This window comes from Marmota flaviventris, chromosome X, assembly GCF_047511675.1.
Source record: "Marmota flaviventris isolate mMarFla1 chromosome X, mMarFla1.hap1, whole genome shotgun sequence".
NCBI classification, from domain to species: Eukaryota; Metazoa; Chordata; class Mammalia; order Rodentia; family Sciuridae; genus Marmota; species Marmota flaviventris.
The window spans coordinates 28,087,765-28,112,205 of record NC_092518.1 but is presented as its reverse complement, the minus strand read 5'-3'; the positions used below and the strand labels follow the sequence as shown (position 1 = coordinate 28,112,205).

General features: G+C 33.2%; 1 non-coding gene across 1 annotated transcript; it reads right to left on the bottom strand.

The window, feature by feature from the left end:
* Positions 1-823: 823 nt before the first annotated feature.
* On the bottom strand, positions 824-930 carry LOC114086194 (U6 spliceosomal RNA). The gene has a single exon (XR_003581604.1). It is a non-coding gene; the product is annotated as a U6 spliceosomal RNA (small nuclear RNA).
* Between the last annotated feature and the right edge of the window lie 23,511 nt (positions 931-24,441).

Below are 24,441 nucleotides of genomic sequence, written 5' to 3'. Positions count from 1 at the left end.
GTTATTTTCATCTTTCCAGGCAATTGAATTTAAGTACGTTGCATTATTCTTCATAAAAGTTGTTTAAAAACTGCTATTTGAGAGTTTTCCTTTAGTTTCTATGTGCATTTTGTTATGCTATACTTATAGGAAGAAAGATTTTAATTCAAATTCATTTATAAACCTTTTGAGGGTGGGAACCACTAAACCCTATTTTTAAAAAATTTGGCACCTAGTATACCTCTTTTTTTATTTTTATATTTTTTAATTTTATTTATTCTAATTAGTTATACATAACAGCAGAATGCAATTCAATTCATATTACACAAATAGAGCACAATTTTTCATGTCTCTGGTTGAACACAAAGTAGATTCACACCATACGTGTTTTCATACATGTACTTAGGGTAATGATGTCCATCTGATTCCACCGTCTTTCCTACCCTCATGGCCCACACTTCACCTCCCTCCTCTTTGCTCTACCTAGAGTTCATCTAATCCTCCCATGCTCCCCCCATCCCCATTTATGAAACACCATCTTTATATCAGAGAAAACACTCAGCATTTGCTTTTCTGGGATTGGCTAACTTCAGTTAGCATTGTATTCTGCAACTCCATCCATTTACCTGCAAATGCCATAATTTTATTCTCTTTTAATGCTGAAAAGTATTCCATTGTGTATCTATATATCACATCTTCTTTATCCATTCATCTGCTGAAGGGCATCTAGGTTGCCTCCACAGTTTAGCTATTGTGAATTGTGCTGCTACAAACATTGATGTGGCTGTGTCCCTGTAGTATGCTGCTTTTAAGTCCTTTGGGTATAGACCAAGGAGAAGGAGAGAAAAATATGGAATGCTTCATGAATTTGCATGTCATCCTTGCACAGGGGCCATACTAATCTTCTCTGTATCATTCCAATTTTAGCATATGTGCTGCCGAAGTGAGCACAACACCTAGTATACTTTAATTTACATATTAGACACTCAAGAAAGTCAGGATAATCTGATTGGTTTGAATGCTTTGTCATCTGTCAGATTAATTTTGTGCCATTTTCTCTACCCTATTCCTCCTCCAGGTATGGCCTTGTTCATTTTTAACACATAATGTGGGGTTAGTGAAGTACAAAATCAATAATTGACAGTTGGTGTTTATACATTATTTTTTTACCTCACTCTTGAAAGTAATTGTTGATTTATTAAATTCTGAAACAAAAGGATCCATTTATATTGGTATCAGCTATTGAACTAGAATCAATGCATTTCTAACAAAGTTTCAAAAAAAAGTAAAGAGATAAAGTGTTAACTACCAAGTCTAGTCTGAGACACAGAATCTATACTGACATATGTACCAAATGAAAATATAATGGTCTAGTAGAATTCAGAGGAGAACATTATTTGAACTCATCAAGATTATAAATAACTTCAAGGAGGAGATTAAAGTATATTTCTATTGCTTATGTTATCCACATATTTGGAATGCTTTGCTTCTCTACATATTTACCTAAGTAAAATCTGTCTCTTCTTTAATCTTGGCAAAAGCCTGAGCTTCCAGAAAAGCCTTTCACTCACTTTAAATCAACATAACACTTCAATTATACTCTTCTAATAATGTTATTATATTTTTGGTTGTTTTATATTCCCTATAACCTCCTTGTGATCCAGGAGCTGTTCTTAATTTATCTAATGTTTAATTCGATGCATTATACATAAATTGGTTACCACTGGCTTATGCCCACAGAGTATATATTGATGAAATGCAATAACTAAACATATGTAACAAGAGTATACAAAAGGAGAGTCTTTGCAACATGAACAGGCAAGGTCATGGATTAGAGCAGGGTTTTTGTTGTTGTTGTTTTGTTTTGTTTTTTGGTAACAGAGATTGAAGCCAGAGATGCTTAACCACTGAGAAATATCTCAAGCCCTTTTGATTATTTTTATTTTGAGACAGGGTTGCTGAGGCTGGCTTTGAACTTGCATTCCCCCTGCCTCAACCTCCCAAGCCACTGGGATTACAGGGGTGAGCCACCATGACTGGCTACAGTAGTGATTCATTTTTTTTTAATTAATTAATGTATTTATTTTACAGCAGAATGCATTTTGACATATTGTACACAAATGGAGCATAAATTCACATTCCTTTAGATGTACATAGTGTAGAGTCATTCCAGTAGTGTAATCATACATGTATATAGGGTCATATTGTCTGTCTCATTCTGTCTTTCCCATCCCTATAGCCCCACCCCTCTCCTCACTCCCCTCTACACAAAACAAAGTTCCTTCATTTTCCCTATTCCCCCACCCCACTATGGATCAGCATCTGTAAAGCAGCCATTCTTAAATGTTCATATAAATTAGAATTATCAGGAAAGACTTATTTGTTTGGTTAGTTGGTTTTGGTACTAGGGATTGAACCCAAGTGTGCTTTTACCACTAAGCCACACCACCAGCCTATTTTTTTATTTCTTATTTTGAGATAAGGTCTCATTAAGTTGCTTAGGGTCTCCCTAAATTGCTGAGGTTGGCCTTGAACTTACAATCCTTCTGCCTTAGCCTCCCAAGCTACCACCATAGTTCGCCACTGTGTCCAGTGATTTTTTAAAAATATTTATTGATTGATAGAGTTATATGTGTTCATCAAATCATTTGCCAATGGCAAATTTGAAATGGGAAGGAACTTGCCAGATATATTCTGACCATTTTTTTCATTGAACCATTAAGTAAGTTATTTATTTGTGGTCAAATTCAACAACATTCTATAATACAAGCTCCAGATTAGGTTTCCCTTTTCTATATTCTCAACAATTAGAAGAATAGCTTTTCAAAAGCTGTTTGGAAATGAATGCCTTTTTAAAAATTCTCAGTAAGAAATAATGGGCAAAGGAAACAAAGTATTTACCATTGTGTCATGGAGGTAGTAGATATTACTGAAATATTGTAATTTTTCTCTACTTCAATTCAATTTCTCTGTTTCTCCCCCTCCTCCCCCTCCTCCTCTTCCTCCTTCTTCTCTCTCTCTCTCTCTCTCTCTCTCTCTCTCTCTCACACACACACACACATTTAACACATTTCCTTAATATCATTCTTTCCTTTTCTCTTATGAAAAGCTTTAATGTTAAATTTCTAACTTGAGAACATATTTGGGTAAAATGTTTTAAATTTCCTCACTTTTATGATTAAAATATATTAGCCATCATTAGCTACTTTTAACTTTTATAAATGATACAAAAATTAATTTTACAAAATGATGAAAATATTGCATAGAAACCTTCCACATAAAGAAACAAATAAATGGAAATGCTGACAAAAAAGCAAATCAAAATCCTAGTACTGAAAGATACAGTATCTAGGATTAAAATTCATATTTTGTGCCTTGTACTTCTGAACAAGTTGGGGGAAATGTATTGGGTTTACTCTAAGCTGTAGTTTGGATGGTGGGTATCTCCCAAAGGTCCATGTGTTAAATTAAAAGCTTGATCTACAGAGTAGTGGCGTTGAGAGGTAGTTGAATCTTTCAGAGGTTGGGCCTAATAGGAGGCCTTGGATCATCAGGAGCATATCATCAAAGAGGATAGTGGGAATCCAGTTCTTTCTCTCTTTGCTTCCTGTCTTCCATGAAGTGAATGCCACATGCTCCCACCATGATGTCCTACCTTGACATAGCCTCAAAACCAACAGGGCCAAGAGACAATGGGCTGAAGCCTCCGAAACTATGAACCAACATAAACCTTTCTACTTTTAAAGTTGATTATCTCGGGTATTTTGTTACAGTGATGAAAAGATGACTATCACTCTTCCACTGATAATAAAGAAAAATTATAATAAAAGATATATAAAATGCTGTTTTGATAAAACAATGCAAAATGAAGGACAGTTATTGTTAAGAAATGGTAACATAAATAAGGTGAACTTATTTATGTTTGCCCCAGCTTACTGCTTATAGAGTTCCTAAGCCATGGTTGAGGGAGGAGGAACACAGAAAAATCTCATCAGATTCCCTGAGTTGAGGAAACAGAGTTGATAGACTAGAGAGAAAGAAGGAAAGCACATTAATGTAATATTTTAAATCAGAAGGTTAATCAAATATTATATTTTATAATATTTTCTGCTTACTACATTTCCATAGAATAATATTGTCTAGCCTATCTATATTCACATAGCAGTCTTTTTTCCCTAGGGCTATATTAAGAAAAAGCAATCATTTTTCCACCCCTAAGGCTCTATTTCAATAATCTAAAATATATATGTATATGAAAATATGTATGTGCCTGAAGAAGATGCCTTAATATTTTTGATTTTTTTTAATTAAAAACTAATTTGGGGAGTAGGCAAGACTTACAGACAGTGGAATAAGGAGATTTCCAAATGCTCTACACAAACACAATAATAAAACTGGCCAAAATTATTAACAGTCATTTCAGTATTGTTTGGAAATCTACCAAAGACATCCAACAGATAATCCAAGCAGATGTTTATGCTTGAATAACTGTTGAACTTCAGGCCTCAGGAAGGAATAGTAACAGTTTATATATATAGAATTTTCTTCTGTAGCTGCTCCTTTCATCCCCTCCCTGCCCCCAAGCTCATTCTGAGTGCCAGTTCTATTAGGGTGGGGCTAGCCATAAAATCAGGAACTTACTGCCAGTAGAGGCTGGTTTAATCTGGTACCCATATACAGGGGCTTTATCTAAAACAATATATATCTTGGTGGGAAATAATCAAGGAAGGCCAATATCACAACTGCCTGAGACAATTCTGGATGGAGCAATTTAGCATTAACACATCAGTTTCCCTTCTAAGTATCTACCCCCCCAAAATGAAAACATATGCCTACTCAAAGACATATGCTAATGTTTAATGCAATTTTATACCCAATAATTAAATACTGACAACAATCTAAAGTCCATTGATTGATGAATAAACAAAATATAGTACATATATAATGGAATAAAAATGACTACTACTACTTCATACAATATAGATAAATCTTTTTAAAAATAGCCCCGTGAAAATAGGCAGACACAAAAATCCCAAATATTCTATAATTACATTTATATAGAATATCCAGAAAAAGGTAAATCTATAAGGACAAAAACAGATCAGTCATTGCTGAGGGCTGAGGGTGGAACTAGGGACTAAATGGCTATGGGAAGGTGAGATTGTTTTAGATTTTGGTGATTGTTGCATAACCCTATAATTTCCTAAAAATCATTGAATTGTATGCTTGCAATGCATGAATTCTATGTTATGTAAATATATTTCAGTAAAGTTGTTAAAATTGGTATATGGACTCCTCTTGCCAACTGCAGCTCCTCTAGTATTTGTTGCTTGTGTCCTCCATCTTGCCATGATTTCCTACAACTATTGCCAGTTATAGGCCTCCTTGTTTTTCAAGGGACTGAGCATCTGCTTCCTGCAATTTTGGGCTAGAGGTGCCCTTCACACACTCAGCATCCACTGGGGCTCAGGTGGCTGTTGTACGTCCATGTCCTCATCTGAGGTTTATGATGGTGGCTATGCTGGTTCCCTGGTTGGTCTAATGAGTTACTGACTGGCAGTGAGAACATTACCAATATAGAACCTCAACAACTGACTGGTCTACTTCCTGGACGTGGTGTGCATTATGGATTCAGTCAATGGCAAGCTGTAGGTGAAGATGGTGATAGGTACCAGAAGCAAGTGCTCAGGCAAATACAGCCATTATTTTACGACCACTGAGGACCTAAGAGCCAAAATTCTTGGTGCAACCATTGAGATTTCCAGGATCATTCTGCAGATCAGCAATGTGTGTTTGGCTGCAGTTGACTTCCAAAACAAGTTTGACATGGAGCAAGCTCTGCATCTGAGCACAGAAGCCAACTTCAGTGGCCTTGAATGATGCTGGACAAGCTGACTCTGGGTAGAATCCACCCCAAGGAGAAATTATAACACAGAAAGGATGAGTTGGCCTATCTGAAAAGAAATCATGAGAAGGAACTAAGTATCTTGAGGGATCAGATGGGTGCAGATGTTAATTTTGCTCCTGGCATGGTCATAACCAAGATCCTGAATGATATGAGAGACCAATATGAGATCATACCTGAGAAGAACTGGAAGAACATTGAACACTAGCTCAATAGCTAGACCCAGGAATTGAATCTGGAAGTCACAGGCCACATGGAACAGATACAGTTGAGCAATTCAGGAGATAGGCAGAATATCTTCTAGAGTCTTGAGATGGAGCCACAATTACAGTTCTGCAAGAAAATTGCCCTGCAAGACATGCTGACAAACAGGGATGTCTACTTCTAGGCCCGGAAGATACAAGTTCAAGTGATAATGAGTATCACTTGAAGCTGAGCTAGGTGACATGCATGCTAACACCAATAACAGAACCAAGAGAACCAGCAGCTCATAAACATCAATTCATGATTGGAGCAGGAGATTGTCACCTACTGCAGCCTGCTCTAGGGCCAGGACACCCAGTACAACAATCTACCCATCCCCAAGACACTCCAGGCTCTGGTCTACTTCCTTTATGCAGAGGAATTTCCCTGGGCAAGGGAAATCTGGCTCTTTCCCTGATGTTCCAGTAAAACTTCATGTCCCAAAGTGGGTAAATTGGTGTATCATTAGAGTGTTAAATATTATTGAAAATACTAGTACTAACAGAATAATCATTAATTTGATTATGTAACTTTCTTTTAGTATGAAGCATCTTAGAAATAATATTGCAAGATTCTAAGTAAGCTTTGTGAAGAAAATATCTAATAAGATATTTTCTTATTTGAACCAATATATTTGAACCAATAGGTTCAAAATATATTAAAATAGAAACATTTAAGAGCCCCATTATTTTCCTTGGTATATCTTAAGAAATTGCCCTACTGGAAAAATGGTATCATACATCATGATAGAATGATTTCAGCTAGTTATAGAAATTACAACATGTATTATAATAAAATGCATACAAGAAAAACACAGGGATTGCTCCATATTCCAACTATTGAAAAAGAGAAAAATAATTGCTAATAATTTACTCTGGCATAAGTTTGGCCTTAGACAATGCAGTGAAAAAAAGGGTGATGTGATTTCAAATAGTATCTTCCAAGGTCTTCTGAAATTAATGTAATTGCCAATTTTAAAAGTATTTGAAAATCTGAGAACATTGTCCTTATATTCTTTTATAGAATTTCTTTGCTAAAGATTGATCAAAAGTTCAGTTTTACATTTTGTCAGAACAGCACCAACTCAATAAAATAGTCATTTTGTGTTGAATATTTTCCCTAAAAAGAAGATAAAATTAGAGTCAGTATGCTTTCACTCTCTGTAAGTTTGAAACATTGAAGGGCCATTTCCATCTATGAAAGCTATATGTGTCAGATAACATGTATAAGCATACACATATGCATTTATAAGTATATATTTAATCAAATAATATTGCCCAATATGAATGGGGATGTGAGAATTTTGGTAATTCCATATATTGCTGGTGACCTTGACAAATGGAAAACAATTTGGCTGTGTGTTTTTTGAGACATAAATATCTTCATGCCTATGACTAGTTATCCTCTTTCTGATAGTCTGTTCAGATATCTACTTCTTGGGCACTGCTTCAAAAGGGTATGGCCTCATTGGAGTTCAGGATAAAAGTGAATATGAGAAAGAACAGTCTGGCTCAAAGAATCTTAAATATTTGCTAATTTCAGAGTGCCTGCCTGAATCATGATAAAAAAAATTGACAAAGATTAACATAGTTTAAACCCCTTCTTGCCTCTGACATATTTTCCGAAAACCTGTCCCAATTCAGCTCCATCACTGTGTCAATTCATATTTCATGTGAATTAATAGGGACATTAACAGAAGATCTGGGTAAAATGAGCCCAGAATTGTGGCCATCAAGGCTAATGCAAAAACGATTGTCACTTACAGGTCCATTTGGTAAGCCTTTATTCTTTTTATGGCTTCTGGCACCTTGTGACCCATAATACCTGCCAATAAGCATGGGTAGTCTTCATTTGGATCCCTAAGCTTCTCATATCTTTGTACCAAGGGTGTCATTTATATAACAGGATGATAAATGCAGTTCCTCCTGTAGGCTCAGAAAGAGGCCACAAAGACTAAGAAGAGAACAATAGTTGCCTGGTAACCACACAGTCTAAGCCAAAGGGCTGGTTCATCTATTGAGGATTTACAAAGAGGGTAGCCCAATGCTGGGTCTTCCAGCAAAAACAGATCACCCCCTCCAGCTCAAAAAAGAGGTTGAGTTTTAAAAAGTTAGGATAGCTCATTTCATTTCATTTTTGTTGCTTTTTATGTTTATATTTTAAAATAATTCTATTGAAATATAATATCCAAAGAAGAAGTGCACATATTGTTAAGTATGCAGCTCAGTAAATTTTCATGAACTCAATTTACTTGTAATTTGAGCACCAGAACGTGAAACAGAACTTTATCAATACCACAGATTTCTCCCCCCAAGCTTCTTCTAGCCAGTCACCCCACTTTTCTTAATTTCTAACTTATCAGAGTAATTTGGTTTAAGTTAAGTACTGAAAATAAGTAGTACCATATACTATGTGCTCTATTGTGCCTGACTTCATCTGCTCAATATCAGATTTTTGCTATATTGGTGTCTGCAGTTGTAGAATGATTATCTTAATGTTAATATAGCATTCCACTATGTAGACATATTGCCATTTATTAATGGGTAATTAGGCAATTCTCGGTTTAGGGGTATTAACAATAGGGCTTCTAAAACATACTTTTGTTGAACATATCTACACATGCCCAAAGAGTAGGATGATGAGATTATAGAGAATGGATATGCTCTGTTTTAGTATATAATAATAAAATATTTTCCAAATGGATTATATAAATTTCTATGCCCACCAACAGTATATGGAAGTTCTAGTTGCTCCACATCCTCACTAACACTTTGTAATTTCTTTTTCATTTTAGCTACTTAGTTTCGTGCATAGTGGGTATGTCTTATAGAGAGGATTTATTTCAAGACAGATTTGAGTGTGCTGTGCTTCATAAAGATCTCTATGAAATCCAGATGTGTTTTCAAGAGCTTTAGGAACCAGAGAAAAGATATCTGACTTACGTTTATGCATTCTAAAGGCAAAATCTGTGGCTGGTGCTGTGTCCTACTGATAATGGAGTACAGATAGTTGTTCTAGGAGCTCACTTGTCTTCCAGCAAAGGTGGGACAGTGAGGAAGATTTCCTGGGGACCAAATATTACCTTAAGAAAGGAACTCAATCTAGAATTTTTTTAAAAAATCATTTAAACCCAGAGGACTGTTGGGGAAAACAGAGATTTCAATTGAAGTTTCAATAGCTAAAACCCCAGAATCCAAAGGTTGAAGTTGTGTGTAGCCAGCCAGGCAAGAGGTATTCCAGTTGCCAAAGCATTAAAGTGATATGTCTCCAAAAGGACCGCATTAATGCATGCCATAGGGGATGGAAATAGGCATCATTAGGAAAATACTAGCACCAGAATGGTCCAACACCAGATTTCAAATGAACCAGCACTTCCCCAGCCATATAATAAGCAACAAACAACTAAGTGAACAAGCCAGCTCATGTCCTTTCCATGCTGAAGGCTTCCAATAGTCAAAGCTGGTCCAAGCTTGGAGAAGAGAAAAGTTTATCTCTGAATAAATAAGTTTGGTATTTTAGATAGCACTAGATTAGAGTTAAGTCATTACAAGAGGATATCAAACTTGTTAATGTTTTAAAGAGATTAAAAAAGATTTTGTCGTTGTTTAAGAAAGAGACTGGGAAAACTCCAGGGGTCACATCCAGAGCAGAGAACAACTGTTACATAGTAAAAATTTAAAGGGGAATAAGGAAGAATTTCATACAATTTAGGTAATCAAGTTAGTGCTTAAATTTTTTTTTAAAAAAAGGTATAATATCAATCTTTATCTTCTATATGATATTCAGAATTTCACGGATATAGATAATAAGTAAGAAATAACCAGCAAGATTTTTGATGTGTATGTGAAAATTGATGTAATGTAAAAATGCAGGTAATAAAAGAAGTCAAGTTCAGTTACTATGTAATTGTTTGCTTCAGAAAAAAGCAACCCTGAGTGACAGCAGCCTCCACTTGTCAAAGATCAGTGATAACAGCATGTCTATGCCTTGACCCATTTGTGCTCTCAAGTCTGATCTATTGAACTGTTCTGAGAGATCTCGATGCATCAACAATCCTGAACTAATTGAACAGCAGCATCTATAACCAACATGTAGGCTGTTGAATTTCTGTGCTACAGGTAAATTTTAGGGAAAGTTTATACATGTACTAAAAGCATTCCTCCAACCCCCATGGAATAAACTATTTCTCCACCATCAAGCCCTCATTCTCTAGAGTTCTTTTTCAACATATCTGATAAACCAACCACCTAGACTTTGAGGAAATGTGGCAACAAAATTACTTAATTCTATATTAGGAATCAAAAGGACATCTTCACCTCACAAAGAATGTTTCAAGAAAACCAAAACAGGAAAGGACTAAGCAAGAGAAGATGCTAAGGTTCTCATTTTGAGTGCACACAATTAAACAGAAATGAACAACTTGATATAAGGAAAAATACAAGAGAACCTTCTCTGTTGGCCTCTCAGAAAATATCTGCTCCAGATCTTTCTGATATACTTTCTCTTCCATGTAAAGCCTATTTCTATTATCAAGGGTTCAATAATACTGAGATTGAACTGGTCAAAACAATCTCAGGGGTCCATAAACATTACCTGCCAACTCAATAAGTTCTCGCTTCAAATGCTAAAAAGGGAGAATGGAGCATACAAGATTCCCAATAAGACTAAAAATAAATTTAGGTTTATTTGGTGGCCTTGCATATTGGGTTAATTAGCATGTGATCAGAGATCTTAATTAATATGTATAGCCAGAAATACAAATATTAATTTGTTGACAATAATATAAAAGATGTCACATATTGATACACTTAATTATTTTCTTAATCTAGAAAAAGAAAGCTAACGAATGTTTTCTAAATAAATTATACAAATTAAACAAATCCTCCATCGTGACTCTTTCTTTCATATGTGCATTTTTTCATGTGAAATTGCAATTATTTACATATTTCCTTTATCTTTTTAAATTAATTTTCCAAAGTTATTATACCCTTAGGATAATGTATTGAGACTTTATTTTCACCATTAATTTATGTTGTCTAGTATACAATACTTCTCCCCACATTTTTGTTCTCTGTAGTCATCCTCCCCTTCCCTTCCTCCATCTAAGAATATGTAGTTATACTAACATTATCTGCATGTTTTGTGTAGCTATGCAGTTAGATTGTAATAGGTAGGCACATGTTTAGTCTTGTCTTGTTGCTTAAAAAGGAGAAAAAAATTCTTCAGTTTACTAAATGTTTTACACAATTATACTATGTTGTAAGCTTGGACATGTTTAGCATTATTTTTTTCTAAAATTATTTTTAATTGCATAGTGGTTTTTTAATTCTAGTATTCAAAACCTGGAAATCAGACTGTTGCTTTCACATGATGTATGTAGTATCTCATTACTTAAGTCTGTTTTGTTTTATATCAAAACACATTTTAGTTTTCAAGAGCTGTTTTATAAACAAATAATATATTTCCTCTTTGAAAACATAATTTTTTAAAACCTGCACAAACTCACAGTAAGAACAAAAAGAGAGATGGAGAGGAAAGAAATAGCCATAACCATTTTTACCAAACTTAACTTGAAAAGTTACAAATGAAATAATCATAATACTTAATATTAAAAGAGTTGGGATTGTGAATATATTTAACTGTGCTAAATATTTCTAATTTTTGTGATGAAGGTATGCAACATTTGTAATTTTAAGAAGGTAAAACTAAATGCTCAGAGTTGTTAATTAAGAATAAATATTAGAGTGTTAATGATTGAGATTTTACTTCAAATTATTAGTGAATAAAATAATGGTTTTCAATGTCTATACATTTAGAAGTTATTTTTGGAAAGAATTTATAACATATCCATTCAGAGAAATAGGAATAAATAGATGTGTGTGTGTGTGTGTGCCGTGTGTGTGTGTTTCAAAAGCAAATTTTATTGCCAACTTCATTGTATCTAGTATTTTTTTTTCATTTACAATTGCAAAAAAAGTTATAGAACACTGCCTTCCTGGAGCCTGGATAACTATAAAGCAATAAAGAGCAAAAATGACTTTTCATAAATGTTTTCATGAGTTTTAATGGGATTATAGAATATTTTATGGCAGAGATACCACGGTACTAGCTGAATCATCAAATAATTCCTAAACAATATTACATTTGTAATTTTAAGAAGGTAAAACTAAATTACAAATATTAATGTCCAGAGCTTATTTCTAAGAAGTTATACTTGTAATGCTGGGTCAACTTTATGATGCCATTCAGTTCAACAACCTTAAACCCTTCATGAGGAACATGGACTAGAGACTTCTAAAATTATATATCTAGATGATGTATACCTGAGACCCTTTTAAATAAACTGAAGTCTCATCAAAGAATTTTGTAAATTCTGTATGAAGGGTAGAAGGCTCAAGCTCTGAATGCCAACTTTCTATTGATTCTTATCTTCCACTTTGTATTTCAGAAATTTTCTTTTAACTCAATCCTAGGTGCAAACCTAATATGGAACATAAAACTTGCTCTTTGAGGCCTTAAAACATGCCAAAAGCAAGCAGGAATACAGAATAATGTTTTAAGCAGAATTCCACTGAATAATACAACAACTTGATATATCAAAGTCAATTCAAATTGTGTGTGAGATATGCTTATCCTTCAAATACACAGATCACCTAGGCATAGAAGATTTTTCCCTAAATCCACCATACCAAAGGCACTGTGGCCTCTTGACATTCTCCTGAGTCCATTTTTGTCTTTCAAGAACTTGAACCATACTCCTCCAATGATACTCTTTTCTTAGTCTATCATGTAGGACAATTTAGTACTTTTTAATATCTATTTCTATAACCACCATTTATAACCACCTGAACAAGAAAAATATCAATGCTAAAACCATATGAAGGGGAAATTTATATTTATTTTTTGCAGATAGATTGACTGAGTTTGTTTAGCTCATTTAAAGGAGAGACTGGACAGCATCAGTACATTAATTTTGAGAAATTTAGATATTGCGAAACACTCTAAAGATACTGCACTGACAACTAAGTCCTTTGGAATCTAAATGCCCAATCACTTCCCATGTAGGTTTGGGAGAGATGGAAAAAAGAAAAAAGTAAATATTTATAGACTGTCTTTTATGCCTTATATAGATTACATAAATTTATATAGATTGACTAATTTCATCTCTGCAATAACTCTATAGTGGTATTATTATCCTTATTTTTCAGTGGTATTATTATCCTTATTTTTCAGAAAAACAAAACTGACAGAGAGATCAGACTTTAGAATCAAACAGACTGTTTTCACTGTAATATGCTTCTATTAAAATGGGTTTTGTAATGTAACAAAAGAAAGAAAAGAAAAATACTATGTTGAGTGAAACAAAGTCCATGCACTTACGTAGTTTAGTATTTAGTAGAGAGAAATAAAGAAATTATCACATAAATAAGCAAAGGTAGGAGCTATGATTAAAATCCTAATTTTAATTGAAAACACAAGGAAGACCTCTCTGAGAGGCATTCAGGTATAGTGTGTCCTTAAGAATGAGAATGAACCAGGCATGGAAATGTCAGAGGAAGATGTACAAGGTCCTCAGGTAAGAAAGTTCCTTGGCTGTTTGAGGGAACAAAAGGTCAGGGGTGAGTGGTAAAGGGAGAGTAGGGAAATAGAGTGCAAAGAATTTTTGGAAGAAGGCAGAGGGCAGGTTCCAAAGGGCTTTATAAGCAGAATTTAGTTTTGAGATATTATTTTAGGTATAATGAGAAGTCCTTGGAAAGTTTTTGTGAGGAGAAGGCATGATCCAGTTAAGATTTTAAGGAGATGACTTTGCCATCTATGAAGAACAAATCTACCAACAGCAATGAATAACATCTAACTTCATAAATGTAGAAGAGTTTATAAAATCAGAAACATTAAACAAAAATTAGGTATAACAGATCTTTTTAAAGTTATATGACATTAAACATAAAAATGTGTCCAATGAGAAATGATTTGCCTATTAGAACCATTAGAGTTCTAGAATAAAATTCATAGGAGACATTACATACATGATCTTCCTCATGCAGATAAATGTTAGGATTACTCAAAATGCCCTTTTCCATGTGAGCATCAAATGGAATATCCCAATTTTAATATTCTCATATATTAAAGCCATGTAAGATCATCCAGATGAAATTTCACAGGACAAGAGGTATATTAAGTTAAGTAAAAAAATAAAGGTCGTTTTTCTGTTGTTTTTTCATCACACACTTCCATATAGCTAACCAGATGTAGCTCAGTGGTAAAGAATTTGTCAACTGTGTGCAAGGTCCTGGGTTCTATCTTTATATTACTTGAAAATTTATGCATGTGTCTTAGTCTGTTAATCATATAACTCTTGTGTTCAGATGTGGCTGCACGGACTGAGAAACAATATACAAAAGCACCACCAGTATATATTTCTGGTATCAGCTGCTCAGTAAACATGAAGAATCATATCATAGATTCAATAGGTGCTTTTTTCAATCAAATGTATACCTTTTAAAATAACTTAATTGGTTGCATGCATAGTAGAATAAAGAGACAATGATAGAGGGTCACTGGTTGCTAAGCTAAGTTTTATATATAATAGTGAAATATCATATATTAAATTCATGCTAATATTCAGAATATTTTCTGCAGACCTTGACTTCAGTTTTGTATTTTCTAGCAGCTGTGAGAATAAGTTTAAATCTGGTATGAGTTGGTCTGTTCCCCCAGTATATTTCTTTCCTTACAAAAGTGTTGCAGAGCCTTTTAAATTTGAATTATAACAGTAATTCAGGGGAAGCTATGCTGCCTCCCAACCAGTCTGAGCTCTTAATAGCTTATTCACATGTGATGACACATGAAGTAGGCTTTATGTTGTATTTTAGAAAATTGTCCAGTACATTCTGCCTTTCTCTTCTGGAGGTTATAAAAATGTAAGCTAGAAATGCCCCCAAGGATAAAAGACATGAACATAAAGCACAATTGGTTGAACCTACCCTATAGTTTTTCATAACATCCATTCCTAATCTTTAAAAAAAGGTTCATCTTTGCTTCCTATGATATAAAAATTTTGGCCATTCTTTTCCACACCCTTAGCCTATTCAGACATTGATTGAATGGAACATTCCTTGTAAGTCAATAAAACAGGTATCAATTTCAAAAATGATTCATGTCATTTTCAGAATTTGTTTTCAGATTGTGCTATGAATAGATTTTCATAATACTAAACCAGTTCTTTTTGTCTATAATATATAAAATTTCAATTTTGTTCTATGCCATCACACTGATGGAAATTATAATGGAGGTTAAGATAGTTCAATCTGTGAAAATATAGGAATTGGCCCTCCTTAATTTGTTTTCTATTTTTCCTACTTTATTGAAGTACAATTAACAAATAAAATTGTATATAAGCTGAACATCTTGATATTTTGATATACATTTATATTGTTAAATGATTACCAGTCAAGCTAAATAACATTTCCATCCCCTACCATAATTATCTCTCTCTCTCTCTCTCTCTCTCTCTCTCTCTGTGTGTGTGTGTGTGTGTGTGTGTGTGTGTGTGTGTGTACGTTGTGGTAAGAATACTTAAGATCTACTCTCTTAGAAAATTTCAAGTAATTCAATACAGTCTAAATAACTGTAGTCACAATGGTGTACATGAGGTCTCCAGAACTTAAAACTGAAAGTTTGTACCCTTTGCCCAATACCTTCCCACTTTCCCTACCAACTGATCCTTGATAATCACCCTTCTGTTTTTAGGAGTTTAAAATCTTTAGATTCTACATATAAGTAAGATAGTAGAGTATTTGTCTTTCTGTGTATGGTTTATTTTACTCAGCATATAAGAGTCAATAATAGTAATCCGTTGTACGTGTATATGCTATAAGCACGCACGCGCACACACACACACATTCTTTATCCATTTAACCATCAACAGGCATTTTGATTGTTTCCATATTTTGACTACTGTGAATAATACTGCCTTGAACATGGGAATGAAGATCTCTCATCAGGATAGCAATTTTATTTCCTCTGGATATATATATATATATATATATATATATATATATATATATATATATAGGAATTGCTAGATAATATGCCAGTTCTTTTTCTTTTTAATTTCGCGAGAACATTCCATACTATTTTCCATAAAACAATACTAATTTGAATATCCAGCAACAATGTATGAGTGTTTCATTTTCTCTACATCCTCACCAACACTTGTTATTGTCTCTTTTCAATAATAGACATTCTAACAGGTCTGAGGTAATACCTCATTGTGGTTTCAAATTTCACTTTCCGAATGATTAGTGATGTTGAGCATATTTTCAATGGTTTCACCCTCAACAATTTGTACGACTTCTATTGGGAAAAAAAAAATCTACTCAGGTATTGGTCCCTCTGTATTTGATTCATATTCAACATGTGGCAGTAGGGGGAGTGGAGGATTGTGGAGAAAGTGTGGGGGAAGAATTTGTTTAAGAATATGGCTTATGAGATGTTCTCCTGTCCAATTCTGTTGGTGAGTTATGAGGTCTTAGATGGGAAGAATTAGAGAAATAGGCAGGAGAAAGGATGATAGAGGATGGAAAGGATATATATATATATATATATATATATATATATATATATATATATATATATATATATATTGGTAACAGCAGAAAAGGAATTGGACTATTCCTGATAGAATGAGACTGTATGGTCTGGAGCAGACTATGAGAGTCTGAGAGCCATTCAGTAGAGCAAGAAGAAAGATTATGATTCCACTTCTATGCATGTCATATTGTGACAGAGAAAAGGAGAAATTGGGTTTTAAGTTGTGTAATAATCCAAGCAATTGACTTAAGAGATAATTTTTTAAAAATTAAGTTGTCTTCCAATTGGGTTTGAATGATCATTTGATTTTTATCTAATGCTGCACTGAGTTTGGATCACTTGGTATTTCAGTTCTATATAGAGTTAAAAGTTTAAATGAAGATTCTCTGCTTCTTTCTTCTCTAAGTGAGGTCAGCAAAGTACATATCCAATTTAGGCTTATATTTTATTATATCTCTGTGTGTGTATGTATGTGTATATATATATATATATATAGACCCTACTATGAGTTAGGCTTTTGGTACACATCTCTAATTATGACAAGGTAATTAATACTGTGCCCATTTTTACAATTAATGAAACTGAGGTTCAGATATGTTAATTGTCTTATTTAGAATCACACAGCTATTAAGTGGGTCTGTGGGAGAGTTTAACATAAAATGCATTGGTCTCAAAGTCTATTAAGATTTTTACTGGGGCTGGGGATGTGGCTCAAGCGGTAGCGCGCTCGCCTGGCATGCGTGCGGCCCGGGTTCGATCCTCTGCACCACATACAAACAAAGATCTTGTGTCTGCCAAAAACTAAAAAATAAATATTAAAAATTCTCTTTCTAAAAAAAAAAAATAAGATTTTTACTGTATCATTCTGATTCACCATGCATTCTTCATTCTGAGCAAAGAAAGAATAGAAAAAATCAGGAAGAAACAAATATTAAACAAATATCATTCTTTTGCTGCCAACATAAATATTTTCTCTCTAAACTTATTTTGAATTGAAACCAGAGAACTAAGATCTATTACATAATAGTACATAATTTAAATGAACAAGTATACAATTATGTGGTTCAGTTGAATTTCATTTGACTTATTTCTTCACATAGACACTGCCTTTGGCTTGGGGAACAAAATGTGCATAGAGAAATAATAAATAATTGGTTTGTGATACTGAAACATAATAGGTATTTTTCCTCTCAGCACAGATCACAAATAAATATATATGCTCAAAACCCCCAAAATTCATATAGAAATGAATGGGGAAACTATAAACTGGCTATGAATGCCCCTTTCTCCAAATAAAAGAGAAATTCCACAGAAACATGAGACAACAAAACTTCATTGATCATTTGTCTACCTGGGACACTGTCAGCGATATTCAGGTCCAACCCCCTTTGTCTTATCAGAATGTTTGTCTGGCAGTGCTCTTACGGATTATCTATTTCTGCTGAATAACTTGCATCAGGGCTGCTAATCAAGAGAGAAAAGAAACTGCCTTTGGTGATGAAAATTGCTTTCCAGTGACTGATTGTGCTAATCAATCTTCTGCAAGGGAAATCAGGAGTAAAAGATGGCCAATAATTGCAAAACACTGCTGCACACATGAAGAAAAATAGCTGATATACAAAGAGCAGAAAAGCAACTCTTGAGAATATGGTGCAGTTAGTTATGTGTGTGTGTGTGTGTGTGTATATATATATATATATATATATATATATATAGATAGATAGATAGATAGATAGATAGATAGATAGATTGGAAAAATAGAATTTCACCATTAAACACCTATGCCTTATTTTAATACGTGAATAAGGACCCTGTGTACTTTACTATTGCATTATACTACTTGACAACACTTCATAATTTGAAAGTAATCTGGGATTTCTCATTTAAAAACTGAAAATTCATTGAAAGTTATAAATATTTTCAAGATTGCTGATGCAGGGGTTATGTTTAGCTTCTGATCATTATTTGTGCATGTGATAACCACAAATAATTAATGGCAGCAAATTATTTATTTCTAAGCAATCCCAACTATTAGTGCAGTCAAGAAATGATCTTCTTTCAATTTCTTTGTTCACCTTTTGCTTATAAGTTTATTGTGATATTATAAGTATAAAATTCAATGTAATGTTGACTCTACTGTTAGGTTTATGCAGACATTATGAAGTGGAGACTAAAGATTACAATTCTCTCCACTAATAATCATAAGTTGTTTTTCCAATCTGTTGTGGATTTAATACAATTTGTATAACTCTATAAGAGTTAAGTACATAAGAAATCTGAAATCATGTATGTGAGTAAAATATATGAAGCTGAGCACAGTGGCATACTCTTGTAATCTCATCTGCTTTGGAGGCTGAGGTAGGAGGATCACCAGTTCGAGGTCAGCCTGGGCAATAGTGTGAGAACCTTTCTCAAAATAAAATTAACAAGAGCTGGGTAGGTGTGGTAGCACATACTTGTAATCCCAGTGACTCATCCCAGGCTGAGGCAGGTGGATCATAAATTGAAAGCTGGCCTCAGCAACTTGGTGAGACCCTGTCTCAAAAGAAAATATATTTTTTAAAAAATTATCTAGGAATGTGGCTGAGTATTTGAGTCTCCCTGGGTTCAATCCCTGGTCCCCAAAAATAAAAACTTAAAAAGGCTCAGGATGTAGCTCAGTGCTGAAGTACTTGTCTAGCATGCACAACGCCCTGGGTCCAATCTCTAGCACTGCAAGGAGAAAGAGAGAGAGAGAGAGAGAGAGAGAGAGAGAGAGAGAGAGAGAGAGAGAGAGAGAGAGAGAAGACAATGCCTGAAAATTGGTAAAGCAATTGTAGCTGCTTAGAAGCACATACCATGTTTCTGGAAATCTAAAAGACAATCAATTGCAAACCTCATTAAAATAATTAGGAAAGAAAAATATTGCAAATCAAATTAAGATATATCGATTTAATGGAAGCCCTCTATGACACATGATTTAGTTATACCAGCCTCTTTTTGTGTTGAGTTTTCTATAAACATTTGGAAATGACTTCCATTTTCAAGTGATTTAGAAATTTCTCCTGCCCAAAGTAACATTGCTTAGAGTACCTTAGGCAATTTCAAAAGGATGTACCAAAAGCTAAAGCAGCAATGTCTATTTGTAATAGTAATCTAATATTTTATGAAGTGTGGTTGTATTTCTTTGTATAAAACTGTGAAATCATGTTGGGTCCTCCAATGATAAATATTTGATTTAATAGCATTCAATTTGTGTCTTATTGCTGTATTTTCAAGCCCAAATTCTGTATTTCAAACCAAATCTTATTGTAGTTACTGATAATGCTGCAAAGCAATGGAATTCAACATGTTTAGCAACATAACTCAACTGAAATGATATTAAAATCTATGACAGTGTAAATAAGTAGGCAATAGCAAAAGCTATGTAACTGTTAGTTGGGTGGTGGTGATCGTAAGATAGGGACATAACATGATTTTAAAGTTAAAATGTGAAAAATTTGCCTCTTAAAAATTACTGAAACACAGTTATATAACTTCAAGGTGAAACTTTAAAAATAATGATATCCAATTCCTTTATTTTTCACAATGAGACCATGAGGTCCAATCAATTAAGAAAAGCTATCTCAAATAGTGGTAGAAACTGGATAAGAATACTACTTTTAGGAAAATGTATGCTACTCTATTCATTCCTATTTTGGTGATCTGCCCTTTTCAAATGATTGATTACTTTATGATTTTCTCATTTTCTTGTGCTCAAAACTGCTGTTTGATTGACGACTGATTTAACTCATCATTCTATCAACCACTGATCATTGAACACACTATATGTGTTGTGAATAGAAAGTTTTTTCTATTTTCTATTAAGTGAAACTGCTTGACAATACAAGATGTTTTTTTTTTTTTACTCCATTAAGTAATTTTGATATCTAATTTAATTTCTGGTAAAGGATAAATTTATTTTCCTTGGTTAATCTTAAAGTAATACTTTTCATGCTAACAAATTAAGTGTCTTCCTTTTATTTTCTATATCACCTCTATATTTATTCATTCATTTTTCAAGAATTTTCATAATTCAGCCTCATCTAGATTATTCAATTTTATTTAAAGCAACTTGAAAGCATATTATTCTGACTTTTATTTTGGTCACCATAACTACTAATAATAAATGATTATATAATTATTGTTCAATCTCAGCATTTTAATTATTGTCCATAAAATTTTCTGAAAGTTAAGTAATTTATTAAATTAATTGACTTTGACTGATAATACATAATGTACACTATGTCTGAGCTTTGGGCATTACCTTTCAATGCACTTTGAAGAAACAAAACAGGAGAGTCTAAGGTCAACATGGTATTGGTTATGAACTCTCATATCAGTTTTTACTTCTTCATCTGGCTTTAATGGTCCTGTTTTAAGTTGATGTTTCATGTAGTACAATAGACATTGTCAGACATCAGGTGTATGTGAAGGCTTTCTCAAGCAGAATATCACCCTTTCCATTTTTTTTTCTCATGATAATATATCTCTGTCAGCAATGAAGTTTCTTCCTAAACCAGGCAACTAAATTTAAAAACCATTAAGTCAAGCATCACTGAATATATTAAAATTAAAATTGTTACTATATAACAGATGGTTGATACTGACTTCTGGTTATTATGTCCTTCACACACCTACTATGCAAAAAAGTGCTCAAAATATTGAAGGACTAACTAAATACAAAAATAAAATATTCATGTAAAAGTAGACTTACAAGTACCTAAATATGTTTGTCATCATTCAGAAAATATTATGGATCCATAGAAGTATGTTTAGCTGTGAATTAAAGAACTAGAGAATAGTTATGGATTACTTGAGTTGGTTTGTGATAGACAGTAATTTCCTTTCACCTTTTCTCACTCAATAGGATGAAGTCCTAAGGATGTTCTATAATCTGAAAACCATGATCACTTTGCCATGAAGATTAATTAACAAGACTATGATATAATGTATTTATCATATATATATATATATATATATATATATTTCAAATAAAATAATGCTCTCTCTCTCTCTCTCTCTCTCTCTCTCTCTCTCTCTATATATATATATATATATATATATATATATATATATATATGATTCAATCAGATTTTATCAAGTAAAATGCCTACACATGTAGCACTATTTATAGCACTACATAGGTGTGGATTAGATTTACAGTAAGTTCAGGATTTACAAATTAAGGTTTTGTAAATTAAATAATATATTACAAATAAATATTCAAAGCAGACTAATTAAATGACAATAAATATAGCCATTAGAAACCATGGTCTCAAGAAATTTCTCAGTATATATAAACAAAATTACATTAAGTTTTTAAAATCATGTCATGCAGTAAAGTTAATGTGATCCTAGTTACAAATCAATATATTTTATACATAACTACCAATATATATTTATTTATCTATATGTTAATATTTATTTATCTATATGTCAATTTTTCTTTGGTACTAGGGATTGAAACCAGGGGCACTTACCACTGAGCCACATCCCTAGCCCTTATTTATGTTTTGTTTTGTTTTGTTCTTTTTGAGATAGGGTCTCAGTAAGTTGCTGAGGTTGGCCTGGAACTTTCTATCCTCCTGTCTCAGCCTCCCAAACTACTGGGATTGTAGGCATGCACCACCATGCTCAGGATAGATTCAAATTTGAAATGAAAATAGTAAATAGTATGAGCCATGACATATGAAAAACTATTCCAAGAACTTAAAATGAGATTACACAAAACTCATCTCTTAATATTTTACATTATTGACTTTATTAAAATTTAGGATTGTAATTATAATGTATAATCATTTTTTAAAATTTTCTAATAAGCATGGAACTGCTCCAGGAGAAACAGAAGTGGGGATCCTGGGACTCACCTTCTTAGAGAGGGTCTTTGGAACCACTAGATTTTTCCAATGACCAGAACTTTGAAAAGACCTGAATTAAGCCATAACCAAAGGGAAATAAACACAGAGAAACATGAACCCACACAATCAGATTTATAAAGTGCTGGTTGCTTGTTTTCAATTTAAATTCTTCTACAAAGAAGACTCTCTATGAAACCTATAGCATATCTTCATGAAATCAAATCTCCAACATCTGCAATGAATAATAACCCAATATATAGTTCCAGATTCCTGAAGGTCTGAACTCAACAAAACAAAGTCCAATATGAGATTTTTTTATTCATTTTGGCCCCAACTGGGCTTTCCTACTAGGTTATATTTTCTGATCTGGGAACTTAACTTTTCCTCCAACTAATGACACAATTAAGGGAAGATTTTTTCAGGAAAATCTTATTAGAATATACTGTCCATCTGGGTGTGGTGGCACATTCCTATAATCCAAGCAACTCTGGAGGCTGAGGCAGGAAGATCGCAAGTTTAAGGTCAGCTTCAGCAATTTAGTGAGGCACTAAACAATTTAGCAAGACCCTGATTCAAAATAAGAAATAGAAAGGTCTGAGGATGTTGCTTAATGGTTAAGCATTCCTGGGTTCAATTCCTGGTGCCAAAATAAAAATAATAATAATGGTGATAATATTAAAAAAAAATTGTCATACTTCAACATATCAGAAGTGGTTTCAAACAGGAAATTTTCTGTCCCCTCAAATGTCTAAATCTTAATTTTGTTTGTCACTCATTGTGGTATATTGGAATTAGTAGATGAAATGAATAGTAATTTCACAATTACCTTATATGCATTTACTAAAGAGCCACTGTTTGGGTTTTTTTCTCATTTTAATGCACTCTGAACAAATTAATGTCAACTAGTGATCCTGGGAGAAAATACCAAGTCATAGTCATGCTATCAGAGCCTATTAATTATAATATTTAACTGACCATAACCAGAAGATAGAATAAATATACTAAATAAAAATGTGAATTATTAGAGACAGTTTCCTGATTAAGGAGTACAAATAGTGTTTTAAAATTATAGTGCACAATCTAGTTTTTATTCTTACTTATATTCTCATAGAGATTTTTACTCTAGAGGCTGGATGTCTCATAAAAATGCAAACATGTTCTTTTCACGTACAATATTGTCAATAAACAGAATTTAAAAAGGTAAAAATCTTTCAGTCTAGAGTTAGGAATCTGGAAAAAAATAATATCTTTATTTCAGTAGATAATTTTTCAATGTGAAATACCTATTTTTCTTGCCACTTTAAAGGAAATAAACATTGATAAATGTTATTAACATTTAATGAATGATTAATAGCATTGTCTTTTCCATAATAATTTATTATAAGTGTTTTATCATGTTCAAGAGACATGTAAATAATTGTATGCAATGCCATTTATAAAAGCTTTATAACAGGTTGATAGAATATTATTTAGAACCTGCTTCAAACATTAAGAAAGTAAGAGCAAGTCTCCTGATGATTGAATCTTAAAAGTCTGTGTTCTCATTAATCAAGTTTCTTAAATCATTTTTAAATGTAACTTGAATTTAAAATGCAACTGCCATTTCTTACTCAGTTTTCTCCTCTAGTAGAAATAGAACAGATCTATAGCATTCCACCAGAGTAAGCACATGGCTTAGAATTGTTAGGTGCTGTGGTAGTAAAAATTTTAGAGGACTAACTACCATCAAAGCCTGGAATGTTCTATAATTAATTTTAACCAGGTCCTATGTAAGGGATGTCATAGGAAGGAATTATGAGAAATGTTTTTAGATAACATCTAACAGTAATTTACTAGTAGTAA